The sequence below is a fragment of the Panulirus ornatus genome, chromosome 12 (assembly GCF_036320965.1).
Source record: "Panulirus ornatus isolate Po-2019 chromosome 12, ASM3632096v1, whole genome shotgun sequence".
In the NCBI taxonomy this organism is placed as follows: domain Eukaryota; kingdom Metazoa; phylum Arthropoda; class Malacostraca; order Decapoda; family Palinuridae; genus Panulirus; species Panulirus ornatus.
Genome location: NC_092235.1, coordinates 21723736 through 21748735, shown reverse-complemented (window position 1 = coordinate 21748735; position 25000 = coordinate 21723736). Strand labels below are relative to the sequence as shown.

Genomic DNA, 25000 nt, shown 5'->3' with positions numbered 1-25000 from the left:
AGCCATGGACATAACCTGGTACATACTGGCATGTCGTGGGACACGGTGTTGTGGCATGTGGGTTTATGACATGCTTCTATGACGGCCCCTTGACATGGCATGGCAGGACACGCCTCACGGGGTCATGTCATGTGGATGGCGTGGCATGGACATTCGTCTCTGGACATGCTGCTTCGGTTCCCTCATGCTGTGTATATGACATATTGCCTGAGGTATACATGGCTTTGATTTTGTACATTTGATAGTCTGCTCATAAGTTGTACGATATATTGCCTCGTGTGCATGTTGGATAAATGAGCTATTGGATTTCACTAACATATAATAGGTGTGCATGGGGTATTCAGTGTTTTGAATGGAAACTGTGAAGAGCTTGTGGATCTGTGTGCTGCAAAAAGACTGGTGATTGGGAATACCTGGTTTGAAAAGAGAGATATACACAATTATACGTATGTGAGTAGGAGAGATGGTCAAAGGGTATAACTGGATTACGTGTTAATTGATAGCCGTGTAAAAGAGAGATTTTTGGATGTTGATGTGCTGAGAGAGGCAGCTGGTGGGATGTCTGATCGCTGTCTTGTGAAGGTTTGTATAGGTTTTCAGAAAAGACGAGAGAATGTTGGGGAGAAGAGAGTGGTGAGAGTGAGTTAACTTGGAAAGGAGACTTGTGTGAAGAAATACCAGGAAAGACTGAGTGTAGAATGGCAAAAGGTGAGAGCGAATGACGTGAGGGGAGTGGGTGAGGAATGGGATGTAGTTAGGGAAGCAGTGATGACATGTGCAAGAGATTTATTTGGCATGGGAAAGGTGGGAGGTGGCAGATCAGAAAGGGTAGTGAGTGGTGGAATGAAGTAAATTTGTAAGTGAAAGAGAAAACGCAGGCGTTTGGAGGATACTTGCAGGGAATGAGTGCAAATGACTGGGATATGTATAAGAGAAAGTGGCAGGAGGTCAAGAGGAAGGTGCAAGGGTTGAAAAGAAGGCAAATGAGAGTTTGGGTGAGACAGTATCATTAAACTTTAGGGAGAATAAAAAGATGTTTTGGAAGGAGGCAAATAACGTGCATAAGACAAAAAAGAACAAATGGGAACATCGGTGAATCGGTGAAGGTGGCAAGATGGAAAGTGTTAACAGAAAGTGATGAAGTAAGGAGGAGATGGAGTGAGTGCTTTAAAGTTTTGTTGAATGTGTTTTGATGATAAAGTGACAGATGTGGGACATTTTGGTCGTGGTGGTGAGTGACACAAGGAGAGTGGTTTGGTGAAGAGAGAAGAGGAGGTGAAAGCCTAGCGGAAAATGAAATCTGGCAAGGAGGCAGGTTAGGATGGTATTGCAGTGGACTTTGTTCAGAAAGGGGGTGACTATGTTGCCGATTGGTTGGTAAGGATATTCATTGTATGTATGGATCATGGTGAAGTGCCTGAGGTTTGGCGGAATGCATGCATAGTGCCATTGTGTAAAGACTAAGGGGATAAAGGTGAGTGTTCAAACTACAGAGGCATAAGTTTGTTGAGTATGAGTATTCCTGGAAAATTGTATGGGAGGGTGTTGATTGAGAGGGTGAAGGCATGTAGAGAGCATCAGATTGGGGAGGAGCAGTGATAGAGGGTGTGTGCATCAGGTGTTTGCTTTGAGGAATATATATGAGAAACACTTGCAAAAACTGATGGATTTGTATGTAGCATTTATGGATCTGGAGAAGGCATATGATAGGGTTGATAAAGATGCTTTGTGGAAGGTCTTAAGAATATATGGTACCGAAGGCAAGCTGCTAGAAGCAGTGAGAAGTTTTCATCAAGGATGTAAAGCATGTGTACGAGTAGGAAGAGAGGAAAGTGATTGGTTCCCAGTGAAGATTTGTCTGCGACAGTGGTGTGTGATGCCCCCATGGCTGTTTGATTTGTTTTTGGATGGGGTGGTTAGGGAGAATAATGCAGGAGGTTTTGGGTAGAGGAGCGAATGTACAGTCTGTTGTGGATGAGAGGGCCTGGCGAATGAGTCAGTTTTTCGCCGATGTTACAGCGCTGTTGACTGATTTGAATGAGAAACTGCATAAGTTGGTGACTGAGTTTGGCAAAGTATGTGAAACGAGAAAGTTGAGGGTGAATTTGAATAAGAGCAAGGTTATTAGGTTCAGCAAGGTTGAGGAACAAGTTAGTTGGAATGGAGAAAAATTGGAGAAAGTGAAGTGTTTTAGATATCTGGGAGTGGATCTGGCAGCGGATGGAACCATGGAAGCGGAAGTGAGTCACAGGGTGGGGTAGGGGGCAGTGGTGCTGGGAGCCTTGAAGAATGTGTGGAAGTCGTGAACATTATCTCGAAGAGCAAAAATGGGTATGTTTGAAGGAATAGTGGTTCCAACAATATTATATGGTTGCGAGGCGTGGGCTATAGATAGGGTTGTGCGGAGGAGGGGAGACGTGTTGGAAATTAAATGTTTGAGGACAATATGTGGTGTGAGGTGGTTTGATCGAGTAAGTAATGAAAGGGTAAGAGAGATGTGCGGTAATAAAAAGAGTTTGGTTGAGAGAGCAGAAGAGTGTGTTTTGAAATGGTTTGGTCACATGGAGAGAATGAGCGAATAAAGTTTGATGAAGTGGATATATGTGTCAGAAATGGAAGGAGGAAGAAGAGGAAGACTAGTTGAGACTAAATTGAAGTTAGAAGTATGGACTAAAAGATGTTTTGAGCGATTGGGGACTGAACTTGCAGAAGGGTGCAAGGTGTGCGCGGGTTAGATTGAATTGGAACGATGTGGTATACAGGGGTCGACGTACCGTCATTAGACTGAACCAGGGCATGTGAAGCATCATTGGTAAACCATAGAAAGGTCTGTGAAGCGTGGGTATGGATAAGCAGCTTTGGTTTCAGTGCATGACACACGACAGCTAGAGAATGGATGTGATCGAACCCGGCATTACTTCATCAGTTCCTGGCGCTACCTCTCGCTTTCACGGCGAATAGCGATCACGTACGAAGGAGGAAAGACACTGTACACACCAAAGAAGCGCAGTCCTAGAAGAAAAAAATTTTGTTCCTGGTCCTCATTTTCCCTCGATTTCATCCCCACCACCTTCACCCATTTTAAAAAAAACCTTTGCGTCGTTATGTACAAGATTAACCTTTACTCGCTGGTGATATTCCTCTCATCCTCGGGTTATGTGGACTTGTGGTTCTCGGGGGGCTTAATCTTGTAGGCCACAAGTGGCCAGGTGATTATGACTTGGGTGTGGCTACAGCATACAGTGTTAAGATACAGCATCTAAGGCGCTGTATCTCTGTTGACGTGAAGGGTGAGGGTGAATGCCCACAGATGTCATTATCATCATTATATATATATATATATATATATATATATATATGTGTGTGTGTGTGTGTGTGTTTACATATAGTTGATTATATTTGCCTGTTTCGGTGTTACTGAAAATCATTTTTCGTATTTAAATGCTTATATGGTGCTTTTAAAGCGTTTAAATACCCATTTGGTGCTTCTGTGGTATTTCAATGTCCGTATGGGGTTTCTGTGGCATTTAAATGCCCATAGAGTGCTTCTGTGGTACATAAATGCCCAGATGATGCTTCTGTGGTATTTAGATGCCCATATGGTGCTTCTGTGGTATATAAATGCCCAGATGGTGCTTCTGTGGTATATAGATGCCCAGATGGTGCTTCTGTGGTATATAAATGCCCAGATGGTGCTTCTGTGGTATATAAATGCCCATATGGTGCTTCTGTGGTATTTAAATGCCCATATGGTGCTTCTGTGGTATATAAATGCCCATATGGTGCTTCTGTGGTATATAAATGCCCAGATGGTGCTTCTGTGGTATATAAATGCCCAGATGGTGCTTCTGTGGTATATAAATGCCCATATGGTGCTTCTGTGGTATATAAATGCCCATATAGTGCCTGTGAGGTATTTAAATGCCCATATGGTGCTTTCTTGGTTATAACATAACTATTCACGGAGGGGAAAATAAGTGTTTTGCAGCCTCGCGTCTGTGTGTGGTGAGTGAGGACGAAATTTGAGACTCCATATCGGGTGGTCGACACAAGACTTGCCCTTCACACACGCACACAGTCGCCCGTGGCTGTAAAGGTGGTTTACCGTACCAGTAAGAACTGGTGGTAAATCGATTTACCTCTGGTTTACCTTACTGGTACGAACTGGTGGTATATCGATTTATATCTGGTTTACCCTACCAGTACGAACTGGTGGTAAACCGGTTTATGTCTGGTTTACCTTACCAGTACGAACTGGTGGTAAACCGGTTTACCTCTGGTTTACCTTACCAGTACAAACTGGTGGTAAATCTGTTTACCTCTGGTTTACCTTACTGGTACGAACTGGTGGTAAATCGGTTTATATCTGGTTTACCTTGCCAGTACGATCTGGTGGTGAACAAGTTTACCTCTGGTTTACCCATCTGGAGGTAACTGGTTTCTGTTTAGTTTACCTCACCAATACCATAAAGTAGCTGTAAACTGAGTTTACCTCACCAACACCGTCTGATAGTTATAAATTGGGTTTACCTCATCTGGTGACCGTAAACTAGGTTTTCCTCACCCGTACCATCTGATAGTTCTAAAATGGTTTACCTCAACTGGTAACTGTAAACTGGTTTACCTCACCAGTACCATCTGGTAATTGTAAACTGGTCTACTTCACCAAACATCTGGTCGTTCTGAACATGGTTTACCTTACCAGTACCATCTGGTAGCTCTAAACTGGGTTTACCTTACCAGTACTATCTGGTAGATGTAAACTGGTTTACCTCAGCAGCACCATCTGGTCGTTCTAAGCATGGTTTACCTCACCAACACCATCTGGTCGTTCTAAACTAGGTTTACCTCACTACCATCTGGTAGATGTAAACTAGGCTTACCTCACCAGCACCATCTGATCGTTCTAAACATGGTTTACCTTACCAGTACCATCTGGTCGTTGTAAACTAGGTTTCCCACATTGTGTGGGTAGCGCCCGCCACATCTCTCCTCGTATGCTGGCTGTAATTTCCTTCGTAATTTTTCCCCGCCCGGGTCTGTAATGGTCTTGGTAATGGCGCCGGGTTTTTTTTTTTTTTTTTTTTTTGTGGCGTTGTTCCGCTAGCCCGGTCAGCACTTCATCACGGAAGGTGACGACGGGTGGTTTGGGTGTAGTGTGTTGTGGTGGTTCTGTCGTTACCAAGTGTGATTGTGATATATGGGTAGGTTGTGAGTGACACACACACACACACACACACACACACACGCACTAACACACATATACATACATACATACATACCCACATGTATACACATACATGCACACATACTTATACATACATATAAACATACATACATACATACATACATACCTACCTACATACCTACATACATACATGCACGCACGCACGCACGCACGCACGCACGCACGCACGCACACACACACACACACACACACACACACACACACACACACACACACACACACAACACACACAAACACTAACACTAACACACACCTTTCGCAACCATGCACCTAACATACACACACATCCTTCTCACACTTACCTTTCGCATACACACATTTCACACCCCATCTCTCTCTCTCTCTCTCTCTCTCTCTCTCTCTCTCTCTCTCTCTCTCTCTCTCTCTCTCTCTCTCTCTCTCTCCAGCATGTAACTCAGCATTAAGGGGAACAGAGTAATGCTTTCATATTTTTGTATTTATATTTCATATTTTTATATATTTTTGGAAAGTTCCTGTCGTGTTAAAAAAGGCCTTAAGTTCGGACGGGCGGAGGTTCACAGATTCGATATAAGGTCAAGTTCTAGGCCCCAGTAGAACTTGTGTGCCTTTATCGACCTTTTCTTTTTTATATATATATTGTGTTGGACGTGGATGCTGAAGCGCTCTGTTAAGAGTTCATGAAGAAAATGTAGAGGAAGTTTGGGCTCAGGAAACTTTGTGTGTGTGTGTGTGTGTGTGTGTGTATGTATGTATGTATGTATGTATGTATAAGTATGTGAGCATGTATGTGTATATATGTGGGTATGTATGAATGTATGTATATGTGTGTTAGTGATAGTCTGTGTGTATGTGTGTGTGTGTGTGTGTGTGTGTGTGTGCGCGCGTATGTGTGTGTGTGTTTTATTTTATGAGAATGTTAAAGTACACCTGGAAGAATGCATACCTAGAATATTTAGTATTACACATATGAGTACCAGGGTGTATATTGTATATATATATATATATATATATATATATATATATATATATATATATATATATATACTTTCCACATCTCTCCCCCAGTCGCACTCGCCTCCCCCAGCAGTCTCACCCCACACATTTATCTCACGAAATATTAATGAGAAAATGATTGGTTAGAGTAAGATAGAGAGTTATTGATAAATGTGACACTACTTGAATTCACAATTAGATAGGCCGGCGCGACGCCTTTTGGTAACCTTTTGAGAGAGAGAGAGAGAGAGAGAGAGAGAGAGAGAGAGAGAGAGAGAGAGAGAGATAAAAAAAGGATGACGGGCAATTTGTCTGTCGGCAGAAATGATAGATAATTACGATATGAATTCCACTCTTTTTTTTTTTTTTTTGACCTTTCGTGTGGTAATTTCCGGGTGGGGGGGCAAATAATGAACTTTTGAGCTGGGGGGTGTGTGTGGTGGTGGTGGTTGTGAGTTCACTCTCAGCCGCTCGTTGGGTTGTTAATTAATCCCTTTAATTTGTTCGCCTTGATGTGGCATTACCGGACGGCAGGGGCACCCCCCCCCACCCCACCCCCCTCCCCCCATCTCCCCCCCCCCCGGAAAATCGTGTGTGTGTGGGGGGGGGAGGGGAGAATTTTTTTTTTTTAATGGCTTTGTGCTGGCGACTTTGTTGGGGTAGGGGGGGTGATGGGGGTTAGGGGGTATAGAGGGAGAGAGAGAGAGAGAGAGAGAGAGAGAGAGAGAGAGAGAGACAGAGAGAGAGGAGATGGGTTGGTGGCAAGTGGGCGTAGTACGTGGTGAGTTTCAGTCTCTCTCTCTCTCTCTCTCTCTCTCTCTCTCTCTCGTGTGCGGTGCGGTGAGGTCTACGCGCCTAGTCCAGCCCTACGGCATGATATGGAAGTAGTACTTGATGTAGATGCATTTTTTGTTTGTTTCTTTTTGTTGTTTGAAGGCTCCAGTCACCGAGCAAATTCTACATCAAGGCCAGGCCTCGATGGAACTGTAGAGAGAATTATGACAATGAAAAGACAAAGGAAAGTATTTGCGAATTTTTGAGAACGTGAAAATAACTATCTTTTAAAACGCGTCAAGTCATAGTTATTGGGAAAGACATGAAAGGGTAAAGAGTTTCAAAGCTTCGACGTGTAGGGAAAGAAGCAGTTATCAAAACGGCCCACCCTTGAGTTGCTGATGGCCACACAATAATCATTTGACGCAGCAGCAGGTTGCTGAGTATTGCATGGTCTAGCTAGTGGTGGGGGCACACAAGCAGGCAGCTCTCCGGAGCAAAAACCAAAGTAATACCTAAAGAAGATGGAAAGTGAACCAGCAATGAGGCGTAGGGCAAGGAGGTCAAGTTTGAAAGTCCCTTTTCGACTCAACTCTGTCAAGTAAGGATGCACAGCTAGAACCACCCCTAATGTGAGAGCAGTGCTCCATACAAGGACGAATCAGTCCCTTATACAAACGGAGCAACTGTTCAGTAGAGAAGTTTCGACATCTAAACAGGATACCCAGTTTTCCAGAAGCAGACTTGGCTATTCCTGTAATGTGGGGTCTCCATGAAAGAGTGGACATTAAAGTAATACCAAGCATGTCTACTGAGTCAAGAGGTGGAATTACAGAACCATCAAAGGAGAGACGAGAGTTGTGGGGAGTTTTCGATAGAGAGATGGGTAGAAATTGGGTCTTGGAGGCATTAAACGTAACATGATTTTGTACCTCACTGAGATATCCTGTCCAAGTCAGAGTTTATTGAAGAAGTTGTGTCAAGACGAGGTGAAGATCGAGTGAGAGAAGAGGGAGCAGAATTGAAAGATGTGGATGAATGCAGTGTTGATTCGTCAGCGTATGAGTGCATTGGATTATTTATGGAGAGGAAATCGTTGAGTAAAAGTAGAAAAAGTATAGGAGACAGGACACAACCTTGAGGGACAACGCTGTTGATGGAGAAAAAGGGTGGTGACTGATCCATCAACAACCACAGAGATAGATCGGCCTGAGAGGAAGCTAGATATGAAGGAGCAAAGTGAGGGATGCCAGTAGAGGGGAGCTTAGAGATGAGACCCCGTTGCCACACCCTGTCAAAAACCTTACATATGTCAAGGGCAACTACACTAGACTCCCCATAATCTTTAAGTGACGATGACCAGACATTAGTAAAACAGGGAAGAATATCACCAGTGGATCTTGCCTTACGGAAGCCATACTGGTGATCAGAGAGAAGACTGTGATCTTCGAGGTGGTTAAGGATATGGGAGTCGAGAAGAGATTTAAGGACTTTGGAAATGGTGGATGTCAAAGCAATAGGACGATAGTTAAAGGGGTCAGAATGGTCACCCTTCTCAGGGATGGGATGTATCAACGCATAATTCCAAGGAGAAGGTAAAGATGCGGCTTTCAAACAGAAACGGAATAGACGAGCAAGCACAGGAGCAAGTCCAGAGTCACACTCTTTCAGTCCACGGGGATGGATGCCATCAGGACCGTAAACCCCCCCGCGCCCCCCCCCCCTCTATATCTATCAATCTATCTGTCTATCTATCTATTCTATCTATCTATCAGGTGGTCGAGGAAAACGTCGTTCTTCAAGACACAGGTCAGCTGGTTAGAGCGCTACCCGCTGTGACCCCCAGCCATCTTGGCAGAATCTTGTTGCGGTGGTAATAGGCAGGGAGAATGTTGTAATACAGGAGGCGTCGTGTATACATCAGGGCAAAGACGTCCGTAGAGCGCTCGCCCTCCCGTCCTGGCTACGTTCCGTCGTACGTGCTTGTAGGTAGGTTGGTATACTCGTAGGTAGGTTGGTATACTCGTGGGTATACTCGCAGGGAGGTTGGTATACTCGTAGATAAGTCGGTATACTCGCGGGTATACTCGCAGGGAGGTCGGTATACTCGTAGGTAGGTCGGTATACTCGTGGGTATACTCGCAGGGAGCTTGGTATACTCGTAGGTACGTCGGTATACTCGCTTGTAGGTCGGTATACTCGTGGGTATACTCGCAGGGATGTTGGTATACACGTAGGTAGGTCGGTATACTCGTGGGTATACTCGCAGGGAGGTTGGTATACTCGTAGGTACGTCGGTATACTCGCTTGTAGGTCGGTATACTCGTGGGTATACTCGCAGGGAGGTCGGTATACTCGTAGGTAGGTCGGTATACTCGCTTGTGGGTCGGTATACTCGTGGGTATACTCGCAGGGAGGTCGGTATACTCGTAGGTAGCTCGGTATACTTGCTTGTAGGTCGGTATACTCGTAGGTATATTCGCTTGTAGGTCGGTATACTCGTAGGTATACACGTAGGGAGGTCGGTATACTCGTAGGTATTCTCGTAAGGAGGTTTCTACTCTGGGGTCAGCATGTGCGAGCGACGTAATGAAACCTGCTCTCCACTTCCGGCCCGAACCTTGACTTAAACCCCCCCCTCTCCCCCACCTCTTCCCCCACCTCTTCTTCCCCCACCACCTCCCCACCTCTTCCCCCACCACCTCCCCACCTCTTCCCCACCTCCTCCCTTTATCTCGCATGATCCCCACCTCCAACTTATGACCCACAACTTCCTCCTTCTCGATGTCTTGAAAGAAAAAGAAAAAAGGGGGAGGGAGGGAGGTTGTGTTTCCAGACAGATCCTGGACGAGAGGAAGGAGGGAGGAAGGAGGGAGGGAGGTGATTTTAGGGGAAGGCTTTGCGGGAGAAAGCTGGGAATATCTTTATTGACTGGAAGGACGGGGGTTATGGGGATCTGGAGGCTTTGGAAAGGGGGTTCACGGGAGTGTTGACCAGGTGGATCGGGTTTTTTTTTACTTTGGAAGGCTTTAAGAGAGGGGGATGGGATGTTGGGGTGTTGGAGGGTTCTTGGGGGTGTTGAAAAGAGGGATTGGTTGCGGGAGGTGAAGACCTTTGGGAGGGGTTTGGTTAGGGAGGGTCCTCAGGTGGGTTGATTGGAGGGAGGGTGTTGTAGGAGGTGTAGACTTTTGAGATGGTGTTTGTTAGGGGGGAAGGGGGCGATCCTCAAATACGTTGAGTGGGGGGGAGGGACGAGGTTTAGGAGGCAGGAGACTTCGTGAGGGGGGGCCTCCTTCTTGGAATATCCCCCAGAGGCATGATGATGATCAAGAGAAAAACAGAACGTGGGAGCAAGGTCGGAGGGGCGACCACTTCCTCCTCCTGGACCCAGATGTTCACCTTGTAATACACTCCAGCTCTCGGTCCACCACAAGACCCCACACTAAGACTTGAACTGGGGTCGAGTATCAGAGCTCCATGGCACCTTCCTGGAACATCGAGGCTGCCACATTCTTCAGGCATCTTCCAGGATCCAGTGTACTGGAACTATTCTCTTCTTTTATGGAAGAGAGAGAGTCACTCATCCGTACCCTACACAAAGACTCCGGAAGCGTAAAAATCATTGACGACTTTTGATAGGATCGACAGAAGACATTCCATCGGCACTTAGCTTCTTTCACGATTATGAAGAAGAGAAAAGGGGAGAAAAAAAAAGAAGAAAAGAAGAAGAAGAGGATAGCTTCTTTCACGATTATGAAGAAGAGAAAAGGGGAGAAAAAAAAAGAAGAAAAGAAGAAGAGGATAGCCTCTTTCACGATTATGAAGAAGAGAAAAGGGGGAGAAAAAAAAGAAGAAAAGAAGAAGAAGAAGAAAAGGAAAGAAACATGCGATCTAGCGCGAACTTCAGGTCAACTGGGGTTCAACCTTCACCTCTTCTGGTCTTGTGCAGGGACTGTCGTCCTGTGATCCTCCCATCCCTTACTACGTCCCAATGTTTTGATCACAAATCTTCACTTGAGATCAGTTATGATCGTCATTGGATATGACCATTACATAAAGTCATCCCACGGAGTGTATTGGTAGTTAAAGAAACTTGTCGTGGTTAGCTGCGCCAACCATGGCTAGTCACTGAGCGAGGGAGTTCACTGAGCGAGGGAGTTCACTGAGCGAGGGAGTTTTTTCTTTTTTTTGAGTGTTCGATCCTCCTTGCTCTCTGCAATCTCAACTCTCTCTCTCTCTCTCTTTCCGTCAATGGTTTTCGCTAATCTAGCGAGGGAGTGAGTGGGAGGGAGGCATTCGATGCCTCGCCATCCGTAGTTTTCGCTAATCTAGCGAGGGAGTGAGTGGGGAGGCATTCTATGCCTCGCCATCCGTAGTAGTTGTCGCTAATCTAGCGAGGGAGGAAGTGGGGGGAGGCATTCAATGCCTCGCCATCCGTAGTTTCCGCTAATCTAGCGAGGAAGGGAGTGGTGGGGGAGGCATTCAATGCCTCGCCATCCGTAGTTTCCGCTAATCTAGCGAGGGAGGGAGTGGTGGGGAGGCATTCGATGCCTCGCCATCCGTAGTGGTTGTCGCAAGCTGGCGTCATCGGGTTATTCTTATATATATTTTTCTTTTTTTTTAGCCAATTGTCCTCAGAATTGCTCTACCGCTACCTTCAGGATCTGACCTCTCTCTCTCTCTCTCTCTCTCTCTCTCTCTCTCTCTCTCTCTCTCTCTCTCTCTCTGCGCCCCCCCGAGTGTGGTAGAATGACTAGGTGGAGTGGCGGAAGAGCTTGTGGAGTGCTCCACTGCAAAGCCACTACTACCACTACGTCCCAGTAGCAGGGAAAGTCAAAACTCCTTTGTCATGAGAACGTGTTGTTGTGGGACAGGACCGTTCTCCTCCCAGTGACGCAGCGCCCCCGCCTAGGCTAGTTGACTCTTTGCTGGCGGAGTCCGGTAACGCGGCAGTGAAAACGCACTGGGATCAGGTTTCATAAGTATTGTAACGGCGTGATTGCGTTACAGGAAAAAATAAGAAAGCATTCTGTGTCTCAGTCTTTTGAACCCCGTACCACGAACATGAATACAGGGGAAGGGCTTTTGTGAATACATGTTTTCGCCTGTAGTGAAAAATGTATTTACTGCGTATGAATATTGTGTGTACCTCTCCGTTGTTCATCGACTGACTGTTCATATTTCTCTCTTGTGTATCTCCCCCTGTTGATGTGATTATGACACGAAAGTGCACTCGGGAACTTATCGTGTTTCATTTTCCCCCGTGGATTCATAGGATTATCTTGATCACGCGCAAAATTGTGATCCTTTCCAATATATATATATATATATATATATATATATATATATATATATATATATATATATATAGTAATATAGTCTCTTCTTTGTTGCTTGCAGTCTGATAGCTTACTGAACTCCCAAGAGCGGCCACCCGTTTGTTGTGCCCTGTTGTGTATAACGGTCACCCGATGGGGTAGCCTTCTGTCTACAACGGGCACCTGTTTATTCCCACCTGTCCCTCTGTACTGGACACCTGTCTACAACGACCACCGGTGCATAGCGGACGCGCCTACAGAGCGTGATCGCCCATCTTAACCCGAGGGGTCGTACGTCACCCGAAGGGTCGTACGACACCCGAAGGGTCGTACGACACCCGAAGGGTCGTTCCGTCCTTCTCCTAGGGGTCGTACCGTCGTAGACAGGGGACGGGTCGTCGTTGTGTTCAAGGATTTGTTCATTCCTTCAACCCTCGGGGGAGAGAGAGAGAGAGAGAGAGAGAGAGAGAGAGAGAGAGAGAGAGAGAGAGTTGACACGTCTCGCCAGCCAAGGAAAACGGGACGCGAAGGGTTTAACACTTATCTCCTCCGAACACCTGTTGTTGTGGTGTGTGTGTATGTGTGTGTGGGCAAGATGGTGGGCGAGCCCGTTGCCTTCATACATAAACATCGTCCTTGGCGCCCCTTCACGAGGCACTCTCCCTCCCTTCCTTCCTACCTTATCTTAATCTCCAGGCGCTTGGCGGAGCTTCACGGGTGAGTGCTAAACGTCGAACGCAGTTTTAAGGTATCGGATGCCGTTTTGAAGCCTCGAAGCACCACGCGCACCTTGATGCCTCCAGTAATCCCGAAGCCTCGTCCACAGTTTTGAGGCCTCGTGCATAGTTTTGAAGCCTCGTGCATAGTTTTGAAGCCTCGTGCATAGTTTTGAAGCCTCGTGTACAGTTTTGAAGCCTTGTGCATAGTTTTGAAGCCTCGTGCATAGTTTTGAAGCCTCGTACACAGTTTTGAAGCCTCGTGCACATTTTGAAGCCTCGTGCACAGTTTTGAAGCCTCGTGCATAGTTTTGAAGCCTCGTGCACAGTTTTGAAGCCTCGTGTACAGTTTTAAAGCCTCGTGCACAGTTTTGAAGCCTCGTACACATATTTTTTTAAAGCCTCAAGCACATTATGATAGCCTGAGATACACTTTTGAAGCCTAGAATGACAGTTTTGAAGCCTCAGAGCACAGTCTCAGTTCTGAAGGCCAAACACCTCAGAAACATTGAGAGGTTTGAAGCCTCGAGCACAGTTTCATTTTGAAAACTTTGAACACTTTTGAAGCCCCCGGGTTTTTTTTTCGATTTTTTCTTTTTTTCTTTTGTAGTTTTGAACAATTGTTGTTTTGTGGAGAGTCGAACACACGGTTTTTGGGAAAACCCTCTCAGGTCTGGACACCACGGCGTGTGTGAGGTGACATGATGGGTAATACTGGCTTACACTGTGTCGCCATATTGGTTTACACTGTGTCGCCATACTGGTTTACACTGTGTCGCCATATTGGTTTACACTGTGTCGCCATATTGGTTTACACTGTGTCGACATATTGGTTTACACTGTGTCGCCATACTGGTTTACACTGTGTCGCCATATTGGTTTACACTGTGTCGCCATATTGGTTTACACTGTGTCGCCATATTGGTTTACACTGTGTCGCCATATGGGTTTACACTGTGTCGCCATATATGGGTTTACACTGTGTCGCCATATGGGTTTACACTGTGTGGCCCTATATGGTGGCACCAGCTCGGTGGAGTGTGGTCTACCGTGTGTCGTCATAGGTGTACTATCCGTGTGAGATGTGGTTTACGGTACACCACCGTAGGTAAACCAGTGTTCAGGTTTACGTATTGGTATAGATCGCGTCAGTATTTTCGCCACCATTAGCATTTCCTCTCGCCCCAATTGCCTCAGTTTTTAGTATTTTACCGTGTCTATCGTAGCCTTTGGCTGCAGTTAATTAAAAAAAAATCGCTCGTTATTAATATTATTACTAATAGTAATAGTAGTAGTAATGGTAGTAATAGTTAAGTTATGAAGTGGAGGGAGCAAGAATGAGGAGGGAGACGATATGAAAGCTTGGAATGGAGGGAGCTCTGGGGTATCGGGGCCTGAACATTCAGGAGGGTGAGAGGCGTGCATGCGAGAAAGCGAATTGGAGCGAAGTGGTATACGGGGGGGGACGACGTGGTGTCTCTGGGCTGAACCGGGGCGTATGAAGCGATCAGTCGGAGAAATTGTGCATGACGAACTGTGGTTTTTTTTTGGACTCTGTGTGCATGACAACGATAGACTCATGTGTTGGTAAATAATGATTATGATAATGATTAATTGTTGTTAACGTATCACTACCGGTTTCATGTCGACAGAGCAGGTTCCAAAAGATGGCGTCAAAGCGTATGGCGTATATAGCCTCAAGTAAAACCTCTGTGCACACGTCGAGGAGAGAGAGAGAGAGAGAGAGAGAGAGAGAGAGAGAGAGAGAGAGAGAGAGAGAGAGAGAATGATCAAAGTCACTTTCTTTTTGAAACACTTTTCTTTTTTTTTTTTCATCACTCCTCCTGAAGGAGACACCCCCCCCCCCTCCTGCCATGCCCCTGGGAGAGGACAGGATACCGCGGCGTCTCCTTAGGGCCTGGCAGGATGGTGGTGTAGGATGTGTCTTTTGATCTATATTGTGTGAGAGGTTCTCCAGAGGGAGGAGGGGAAGGGGGTGTGTAATGAGGGAAGGGGTGGAGAAAGGTGAGGGAGGGGGGGGAGGGAACTTCCTCCCCCCCCTCCTTCACCTTCACAGGAGAGAGAGAGAGAGAGAGAGAGAGAGAGAGAGAGAGAGAGAGAGAGAGAGAGAGTGGTTTGGTTTGGTGGTAGAGGGGAGAGGGAGGGGGAGGGGGGTTGGGTGGTTGGAGGGGAATTTACACCAAAAAGTGGGGATTTGGTGGAGGGAGGGATTTTATAGGGATGTGTGATGACTTCCAGAACAAGGAAGAGAGAAGGGGGCCAAGTGAGGATATTCCCACTAAGGCTCACTCCTCTGTTCTTAACGCTACCTCGCTAACGCGGGAAATGGCGAATATGTATGGAAATTTATATATATATATATATATATATATATATATATATATATATATATATATATATATATATATGTATATATATATATATACGTCAACAGATGAAAACTGTGTGTGTCACGCTGTCCATTTTCTAAACATAGAACCATCTGTCTCCTATAGAATCTTGTAGATGTTTCCGTAATGTAAATTAGCGAAAAACTTTGAAAAAAAAAATTGCTAAATTCGTAGTTCCAATACTCCCTCCATTGTGTTTTCTAATTACACATTTACCGTGTACGTTGCCTGGAAATCAACGCTCGCTTGTGCGTACCCACGTCCATCAGTTTAGTCTGCCCTGCTCCAGGTTATTGTAGCGACTATAGCGAACCATAGTGCGCCGCCGGGTGCTACATTATAGCGATAATGCAATCAAGGGTAAAAAAAAAAAAAAGATATTAAAAATTCGGAATTTTTTGGTAATTAAAATTTTTTTTTATGTAAAGATTTTGGTGCATTTAATGAGACGACACACAATTAATATATACCGTTTTTGTAAGACGTTATATATATCTTATATGTATTAATATACGATAAATCGTTTTATTAAGGCTTTTTATATCTTATATGTCTTATCTAGGTTGATATAGATAGTTGAGGGGAGGGGGTGAATGCTATTTAGTGTGTGGCGGGGTGGCGATGGGATTGGATGAAGGCAGCAAGTATGAATGGGTACATGTGTATATATGTATATGTCTGTGTATGTATATGTATGTATACGTTGAAATGTATATGTATGTATATGTGCGTGTGTGAGCGTTTATGTATATACATGTGTATGTGGGTGGGTTGGGCCACTCCTCGTGTCTTTCCATGCGCTACCTCGCAAACGCGGGAGACGGCGTATATATATATATATATATATATATATATATATATATATATATATATATATATATGTATATATATATATATATATATATATATATATATATATATATATATGTATATATATATATATATATATATATATATATATATATATATATATATATATGTATATATATATATATATATATATATATATATATATATATATATATATATTCTACCCAACGTACTTACAATTTTCAAGTTTTATCAAGTAAGACAGTGAATTGTATCTTTTGTTAATACAATTGAAATGGTTTAGTCACATGGAGAGAATGAGTGAGGAAAGATTGACAAAGAGGATATATGTGTCAGAGGTGGAGGGAATATGTGTCAGAGGTGGAGGGAACGAGGAGAAGTGGGAGACCAAATTGGAGGTGGAAAGATGGAGTGAAAAAGATTTTGAGTGATCGGGACCTGAACATGCAGGAGGGTGAAAGGCGTGCGAGGAATAGAGTGAATTGGAACGGTGTGGTATACTGGGGTTGACGTGCTGGATTGAACCAGGGCATGTAAAGCGTCTGGGGTAAACCATGGAAAGTTTTGTGGGGCCTGGATGTGGAAAGGGAGCTGTGGTTTCGGTGCATTATTACATGACAGCTAGAGACTGAGTGTGAACGAATGGGGCCTTTGTTGTCTTTTCCTAGCGCTACCTCGCACACATGAGGGGGAAGGGGGATGGTATTCCATGTGTGGCGACGTGGCGATGGGAATGAATAAAGGCAGACAGTGTGAATTATGTACTTGTGTGTATATGTATATGTCTGTGTGTGTATATATATGTGTACATTGAGATGTATAGGCATGTATATTTGCGTGTGTGGACGTGTATGTATATACATGTGTATGTGGGTGGGTTGGGCCATTCTTTCGTCTGTTTCCTTGCGCTACCTCGCTAACGCGGGAGACAGCGACAAAGCAAAATAAATAGAAATATATATATATATATATATATATATATATATATATATATATATATATATATATATATATATATATAAAGTAGATCCGGCTTGCCAGGAGCCACAAGATAGATAATGGCCGTCCATTGTGATGGGATTTTTGAAGGATTGATCTGGTGACGTAGACAATCTCGGATCTGAACGAGTTTTTTTTTTTTTGATCAAATTCACGAGCCTTAGAAATTTTGATGGTGTGCAGTACGTTTAGGAATTTTGACTAGACCACCAGGGAAGTTTAGAAGCCTTGATGATTTTTTTTGAAAGGCTTAGAGACTGTGATTCAACTTGGGTTGTGTAGAAACTTTGATCGAGTTTAATAGGATTAGAAACTTTGAATAAAATGAAGTGATTTAGAAACTTTGAATGAGTTTAATATGTTTAGAAACGTTTGATTGAAATGAAGTGGTTTAGAAACTTTCATCCAGTTTATTAGATTTAGAAACAGTAAATTAAAGGGATTTAGAAATTTTGATCAAATTTGAAAGGTTTAGAAACTTCGATCAGATTTGTGAGGCTTAGAAAGGTTAATCAAATTTGAGATGGTCATTAGAGAGAATATGAGCGTAATCATTTATTTTTTCTATATTTTTATGAATTCGTGTTTCTTAGCCTTAGAAGACGAAGACCATTTGCATACACGAAGGCCTTAAGGGCGAAGTCTGGGTTATAACAACTGAAATAGACTTCCGTAACGCAGGGCCCTTTGGGAGGGACACAAAGTCGGCCCCAACCCCTCCCGTAGATAAATTATAACTGTTCCCCTCTGCTAGAGTACCTCGTTAAATAATAACTGTTCCCCTCTGCTAGAGTACCTCATTAAATGATAACTGTTCCCCTCTGCTAGAGTACCTCATTCACTATACCTCTACTCTAGAACTGACTGAGTTGGACCATACATCAAGTTTTCCTTTTTAAATGTTATGTGTCTAGTTGGGCCCCACGCGTAAGTTTCTTTTGGCTGGTGGTGTCAGCGCGTGAAAAGGTTCTTCCGACGTTCTGGCGTGGGTTTCGCATACATCATTCACTTATTTATTTGTGAGGAAGAGAACGTTAACACCCACCCGGTGCAACGCACCGCTGGGGCCACCCTCCACCAGCAGTAATTATTCCCGGGTAAACAAATCGTTCCATTCATTTTCCAAGGCAGTGGCCGAAAACAGCGGAAGAGAGAGAGCGTGTGCCCGTGAACATATGCATGACCTGGTGAATATATTACCTGAGTATGACGGTAGGGGTCAGGGGAATATGTCGGTAGGGGTCAGGGGAATATGTCGGTAGGGGTCAGGGGAATATGTCGGTATGGGTCAGGGGAATATGTCGGTAGGGGTCAGGGGAATATGTCGGTAGGGGTCAGGGGAATATGTCGGTAGGGGTCAGGGGAATATGTCGGTAGGGGTCAGGGGAATATGTCGGCAGGAGTCAGGTGAATATGTCGGCAGGGGTCAGGGGAATATGTCGGTATGGGTCAGGGGAATATGTCGGTAGGGGTCAGGGGAATATGTCGGTAGGGGTCAGGGGAATATGTCGGTAGGGGTCAGGGGAATATGTCGGTAGGGGTCAGGGGAATATGTCGGTAGGGGTCAGGGGAATATGTCGGTAGGGGTCAGGGGAATATGTCGGTATGGGTCAGGGGAATATGTCGGTAGGGGTCAGGGGAATATGTCGGTAGGGGTCAGGGGAATATGTCGGTAGGGGTCAGGGGAATATGTCGGTAGGGGTCAGGGGAATATGTCGGCAGGAGTCAGGTGAATATGTCGGCAGGGGTCAGGGGAATATGTCGGTATGGGTCAGGGGAATATGTCGGTAGGGGTCAGGGGAATATGTCGGTAGGGGTCAGGGGAATATGTCGGTAGGGGTCAGGGGAATATGTCGGTAGGGGTCAGGGGAATATGTCGGCAGGAGTCAGGTGAATATGTCGGCAGGGGTCAGGGGAATATGTCGGTATGGGTCAGGGGAATATGTCGGTAGGGGTCAGGGGAATATGTCGGTAGGGGTCAGGGGAATATGTCGGTAGGGGTCAGGGGAATATGTCCGTAGGGGTCAGGGGAATATGACAGCAGGGGTCAGGGGAATATGTCGGTAGGGGTCAGGGGAATATGTCGGCAGGGGTCAGGGGAATATGTCGGCAGGGGTCAGGGGAATATGTCGGTATGGGTCAGGGGAATATGTCGGTAGGGGTCAGGGGAATATGTCGGTAGGGGTCAGGGGAATATGTCGGTAGGGGTCAGGGGAATATGACAGCAGGGGTCAGGGGAATATGTCGGTAGGGGTCAGGGGAATATATCGGTAGGGGTCAGGGAAATATGACAACATGGGTCAGGGAATATGTCGGTAGGGGTCAGGGGAATATGTCGGTAGGGGCCAGGGAAATATGACAACAGGGGTCAGGGGAATATGTCGGTAGGGGTCAGGGGAATATGACAGCAGGGATTGGTGGAAAATGGCAGCAAATGCGACATTGTAAGATATGAAAAATTACGTGATGGAAGTATAGGGGAAGTGACTGAGAAATTAGCATGTTACTGATCACATTATGTAAATACAAGACCATATATATATATATATATATATATATATATATATATATATATATATATATATATATATATATATATATATATATATATATTATATTTTTTTATTATACTTCACCGCCGTCTCCCGCGTTAGCGAGGAGCGCAAGGAAACAGACTAAAGAATGGCCCAACCCACCCACATACACATGTATATACATAAACGCCCACACACGCACATATACATACATAAACATTTCAGCATATACATACATATCCATACACAGACATGTACATATATATATATATATATATATATATATATACATATGTACCCATTCATACTTGCTGCCTTCATCCATTCGCGTCGCCACCCCGCCACAAACATATAACATATGAAATGAATAAATTTTGAATAGAATAATGGAAATGTGACCGATGAATGACTACGTGAATGATCACAAGGAAGATATTAGAGATTATGAACGAAGAGATGTGGTAATGATAACAGGATGGATGTATGAGTGAAAGCGAACGAGTAATTACGGTACGAATGAAGGAAAAGGAGTGAACATTAACTTAAGGCGAACGAAGGTAATTGATACAGGGGAAACGAATCGCAATATCTGAGAATATCGTTTTTTTTTTTTTTAATTAGAATTTCCCTTTTAAGAACTGATGGCAAAATGTGCGTTTATATTTGTTCGTAAATAATAATAATAACAATAATAATAGTAATAATTATAATGATAATAATAATGATAATAATAATAATAATAATAATAATGATAATAATAATAATAATAGTAATGATAATAATAGTATAATAACAATTATAATAGTATTAATATGATAATGATAATAATGATAATAATAATAATGATAATAAAGATAATAATAATAGTTACAATAAGTCTTATTATTATTTTGTTATTATATTATTATTATTATTATTATTATTATTATTATTATTATCATCATCATCATTATTATCATAGCTGGTGACGTAACGCATTTCCATAGACATCATCATTATCAGAAAAGGTTACTTATGTGATCCATTTGCATATATGAGTCATTATAGAGCTGTTCAGGTGAGCCATCTGCATATATCAGTCGTCATCATTATGAGACCAGGGTTAACTCATTCATTTGCATACAAGTCTGGATGTGGAAGGACAATTGAGTGTTCACGGCAGCGTCTCCAAAAGTTGGAGGAGTGTGTTGAGAAGGCGTGTTGTACATACATTTTTTTTTGGAGGACTTACGACCATAGTGGCTAGCTTGTTTCGTCTTGCCATACCTGGAGGTCCTGGGTTCGAGTCTTTGCTTCATATTTCGTACAATTTACGCATTTTGTGTTTTTGGTTAATGTGATTTGTGTTATTTATATGATTTAATGTAATCTATCATCAGCATGGTTTATATTGCCTTTATAGGTGACTTGCGTATTTTCACTCTAATGTAATCTTGCCTTCAGTCTAATGTAATCCTCCTTCAGTCTAATGTAATCTTGCCTTCAGTCTAAATGTAACCCTCCATCAGTCTAATGTAATTTTGCCTTCAGTCTAATGTAATCTTGCCTTCAGTCTAAATGTAACCCTCCTTCAGTCTAATGTAATTTTGCCTTCAGTCTAATGTAATCTTGCCTTCAGTCTAAATGTAACCCTCCTTCAGTCTAATGTAATCTCGCCTTCAGTCTAAATGTAACCCTCCTTCAGTCTAATGTAATCTTGCCTTCAGTTCAATGTAATCCCGTCTGACTATACCCGTGAGGCTGCAGGATACCGTATCATCAAGTCTGATAATTAATGTAATTTAGTATTTATTCATCTGTTTGTAATAAACAGAGACGCGTTGTGATTTACACAACACGGGAGTTTGTTTGTCAACATCGTAATGATTTTTAATGTGTATGGAAGGTGGGCAAATATTGAGTTATGTTATTAATTACCATGGTGATCAAATTGATTTCACACACACACACACACACACACACACACACACACACACACACACACATTCACACACACATTCACACACACACACACATACACACATTCACACACACATTCACACACACATTCACACACACACATACACACATTCACACACACAAGCACACACACACACACACACACACACACACACACTCACACATTCACACATTCACACACACACACTCACACACACACATACACATCTTCACTCACACACACACACACACACACACACACACACACACACACACGGTTGACGGGATCCAAACTACTCTTCTCCCTCCCCGAGCTGTGGTAATGAGGGTGGGAAAACGCACTCATTACATATTCGGAGCGGGATATAAGATATGCGAGAGAGAGAGAGAGAGAGAGAGAGAGAGAGAGAGAGAGAGAGAGAGAGTAGCATAGCATTCTAGTACAGTGGTGCCGGGGGGGGAGAGGGGGGGAGAGGGGAGGGGTCGCACTCAGGTACAGTGGTAGGGGGGGTGTGTGGGGGGTGTGGGGTGGTGTGTAAGGCCGTGTTTAGTAAGGTGGTCACACACACACACACACACACACACACACACACACACACACACACACACACACACAGCCCCCCCCCCCCACGTCAAAAGGCACCCAGAAATGAAGGACGCACTTCTCCGTGTGTGTGTGTTGGTTCAACCCAGCCACCTGGCCGAGCGCGGAGAGCTGATGGAGAAGGTCCAGAGGAGGACGACAAAGATGTGTACCAGAATTGTGGGTGCTGAGTTACATGATGGGGGTGGGGGGGATGGGAGGGGGGCCCCCCAGCCACCCCCTCCGTGTGGTATGAAAAGATCATTACACTCACAACGCACTCACACGTCAAGCAGAACGCACTCGACCCTGATCACACACACACACACACACACACACACACACACACACACACACACACACACACACATACACACTCACTCACTCACTCACTCACTTACTCACTCACACACACACACACACACACACACACACACACACACACACACACACACACACACACACTCATATACACACTCACTCACTCACTCACTCACACACAAACACACACACACACACACACACACACACACACACACACACTTAACATACCTCTTACACTCACAAGAAAAAAAAAACGCAATTACTATAGTCACCAACGCACTCACAGTACATCCTCACGCGGGACGCACACACGCACACACAAGACGCACTCATTTACGTAAACACGTTATACGACGCCCCCCCCCCCCCCCGCAGCCCACACTAACGACAGACGCCCACGACGCACACGTACGTCACGGTCGCACAAAATAACGGGTGAGCGACACTTCAAGTACGTCAGCGTAACGAAACGCAGTCAACATCGTCTCGCAAAGGGGATCGGACGTGGGCAACGCACTCAGCGCGATAGACACGCACTCGCCGTCCTATGCACTCGTGGGTTACCATACCCTCCCCCCCCCTCCCTTTCCCTCCCCCCCCCCCCCCAGCGAAGCACTCAGAACAGTTCTATGACGCACTCTGGAAGTCTACACCGCCTCCTCCTCCTCCTCCTAGAGGTCTCGCCCGACGCACTCAAGTTTCGGTAATTTTTTTTTTTTTTTTTTTCCGTGGCGAGGCCCTGGCGAGACGAGACATGATGGGGGGGGGAGGGGAGGGAAGCTTTGGAATACTCCCTGAGTTAGAGAGAGAGAGAGAGAGAGAGAGAGAGAGAGAGAGAGAGAGAGAGAGAGAGAGAATAAATCGGATGAGAATAGAGAATAAATTAAGTATGAATATATATATATATATATATATATATATATATATATATATATATATATATATATATATATATATATATATATATAGAGAGAGAGAGAGAGAGAGAGAGAGAGAGAGAGGTCTGATGAAAGAGACGGAGAGAGAATTAAATATGATGCAAGAGTCTGAGAGAGAGAGAGAGAGAGAGAGAGAGAGAGAGAGAGAGAGAGAGAGAGAGAGAGAGAGAGAATTAAATAAGATGCAAGAATGAATATGAGAGAGAGAGAGAGAGAGAGAGAGAGAGAGAGAGAGAGAGAGAGAGAGAGAGAGAGAGAGAGAGAGAGAGAGGATAATTACAACTTCATGAATATCCTCCACGTCTGACAGTTAAAAAAAGAAAAAGAAATGAAAATCACTCCCTCATTAATTACACCGTCGAACACCAGCAATTCTAAACTTTCAAACAAACGCGAAACCTTTTTGAAATATGTTCCAGAAGACATTAAATATTGACACGACTTTCCAGTTAAATATCTTTTTTACATATATATACATATAAAAAAAATTACACAGACCTATACTACATATTTATTGAAGGTGGAACAAAATGAGAGAACTTACCTTTTCCAGCGAAATGGAATGGGAGCTTTTAAACCTGGAATGTGCAAGCTGTTTGCATAATCAAATTGGCGTATCTCCACAATGATATATAAATATATACATATATATATTTACATGTTACAGATACACCTAATTTGTGATGTTATAGTAGCACAGAATTTATATGATGTTTCCAAATTACAGCACTGGGTACAATTGTCAAAAAATTTCGTGGTGGTCTAATATGATAAATAATTTGTTCTTATAGTTATATATAATTTGTATTTGCCAATTATTATTTTGCACGTATTCTTCGTACCTTTTTACTTTTTAAGTTTGTTTTTTTTTTTTTGCGCGTCCAACGTATTTCTCTTTTAAGTTTTTTTTTGGCTACTTCGATGTTACAAAGTAAATTTAGTATGTCATAATTATGATCCGGGATGTGGTCGCTGTGACATAATTTGAGTGGTGTGTTAATGAGAGTAATTGGTAGAGAGAGAGAGAGAGAGAGGGAGAGACAGAGTGGCGGTGGAAGAGAGAAGAGTCGTGAGTGAGCGACTGACGGTAATGCGATGTAGTGCGCGAGGGGAGGAAAGAGACCTGCGTTCCGCCCACCTGCTCCAGCCACACTCCGGACACCCCCCGGGCCAAGCGCCCTCCCTGGTGCCTCTGCGGTACGACACTCTGGCCCGCCCAGCACCGACAGGTAGCTCCTCCTCGGCGCTGCTGCGCCGCCGCCGCCAGACGCACGACCCCATATTGATAAATTGATCAGTTATCATCTTATCCAATATTAGAACTGGTGTGTTTGTGTGTGTGTGTCATGATCTCACAACGTCTCGTGCTGCTGCCCGAAAGCAACGTCCTAGAACAGCTTAGAAATATGGT

General features: G+C 44.2%; 2 protein-coding genes across 2 annotated transcripts in view; one reads left to right on the top strand and one right to left on the bottom strand.

The window, feature by feature from the left end:
* The window catches only part of LOC139751842 (ras-related protein Rap-1b-like), a 217294-nt gene extending 192562 nt beyond the window's left edge, over positions 1-24732 (bottom strand). The window contains exons 1-2 of the mRNA XM_071667470.1: positions 24432-24732; positions 24134-24167 (exon numbers count right to left, since the gene is read on the bottom strand). The gene's annotated coding sequence lies outside the window, so the exon portion shown is untranslated. The remainder of the gene's footprint in view (positions 1-24133; positions 24168-24431) is intronic.
* The window catches only part of LOC139751843 (microtubule-associated protein 1 light chain 3 gamma-like), a 140986-nt gene that overhangs the window by 18830 nt on the left and 97156 nt on the right, over positions 1-25000 (top strand). The gene's annotated exons all lie outside the window — the stretch shown is intronic.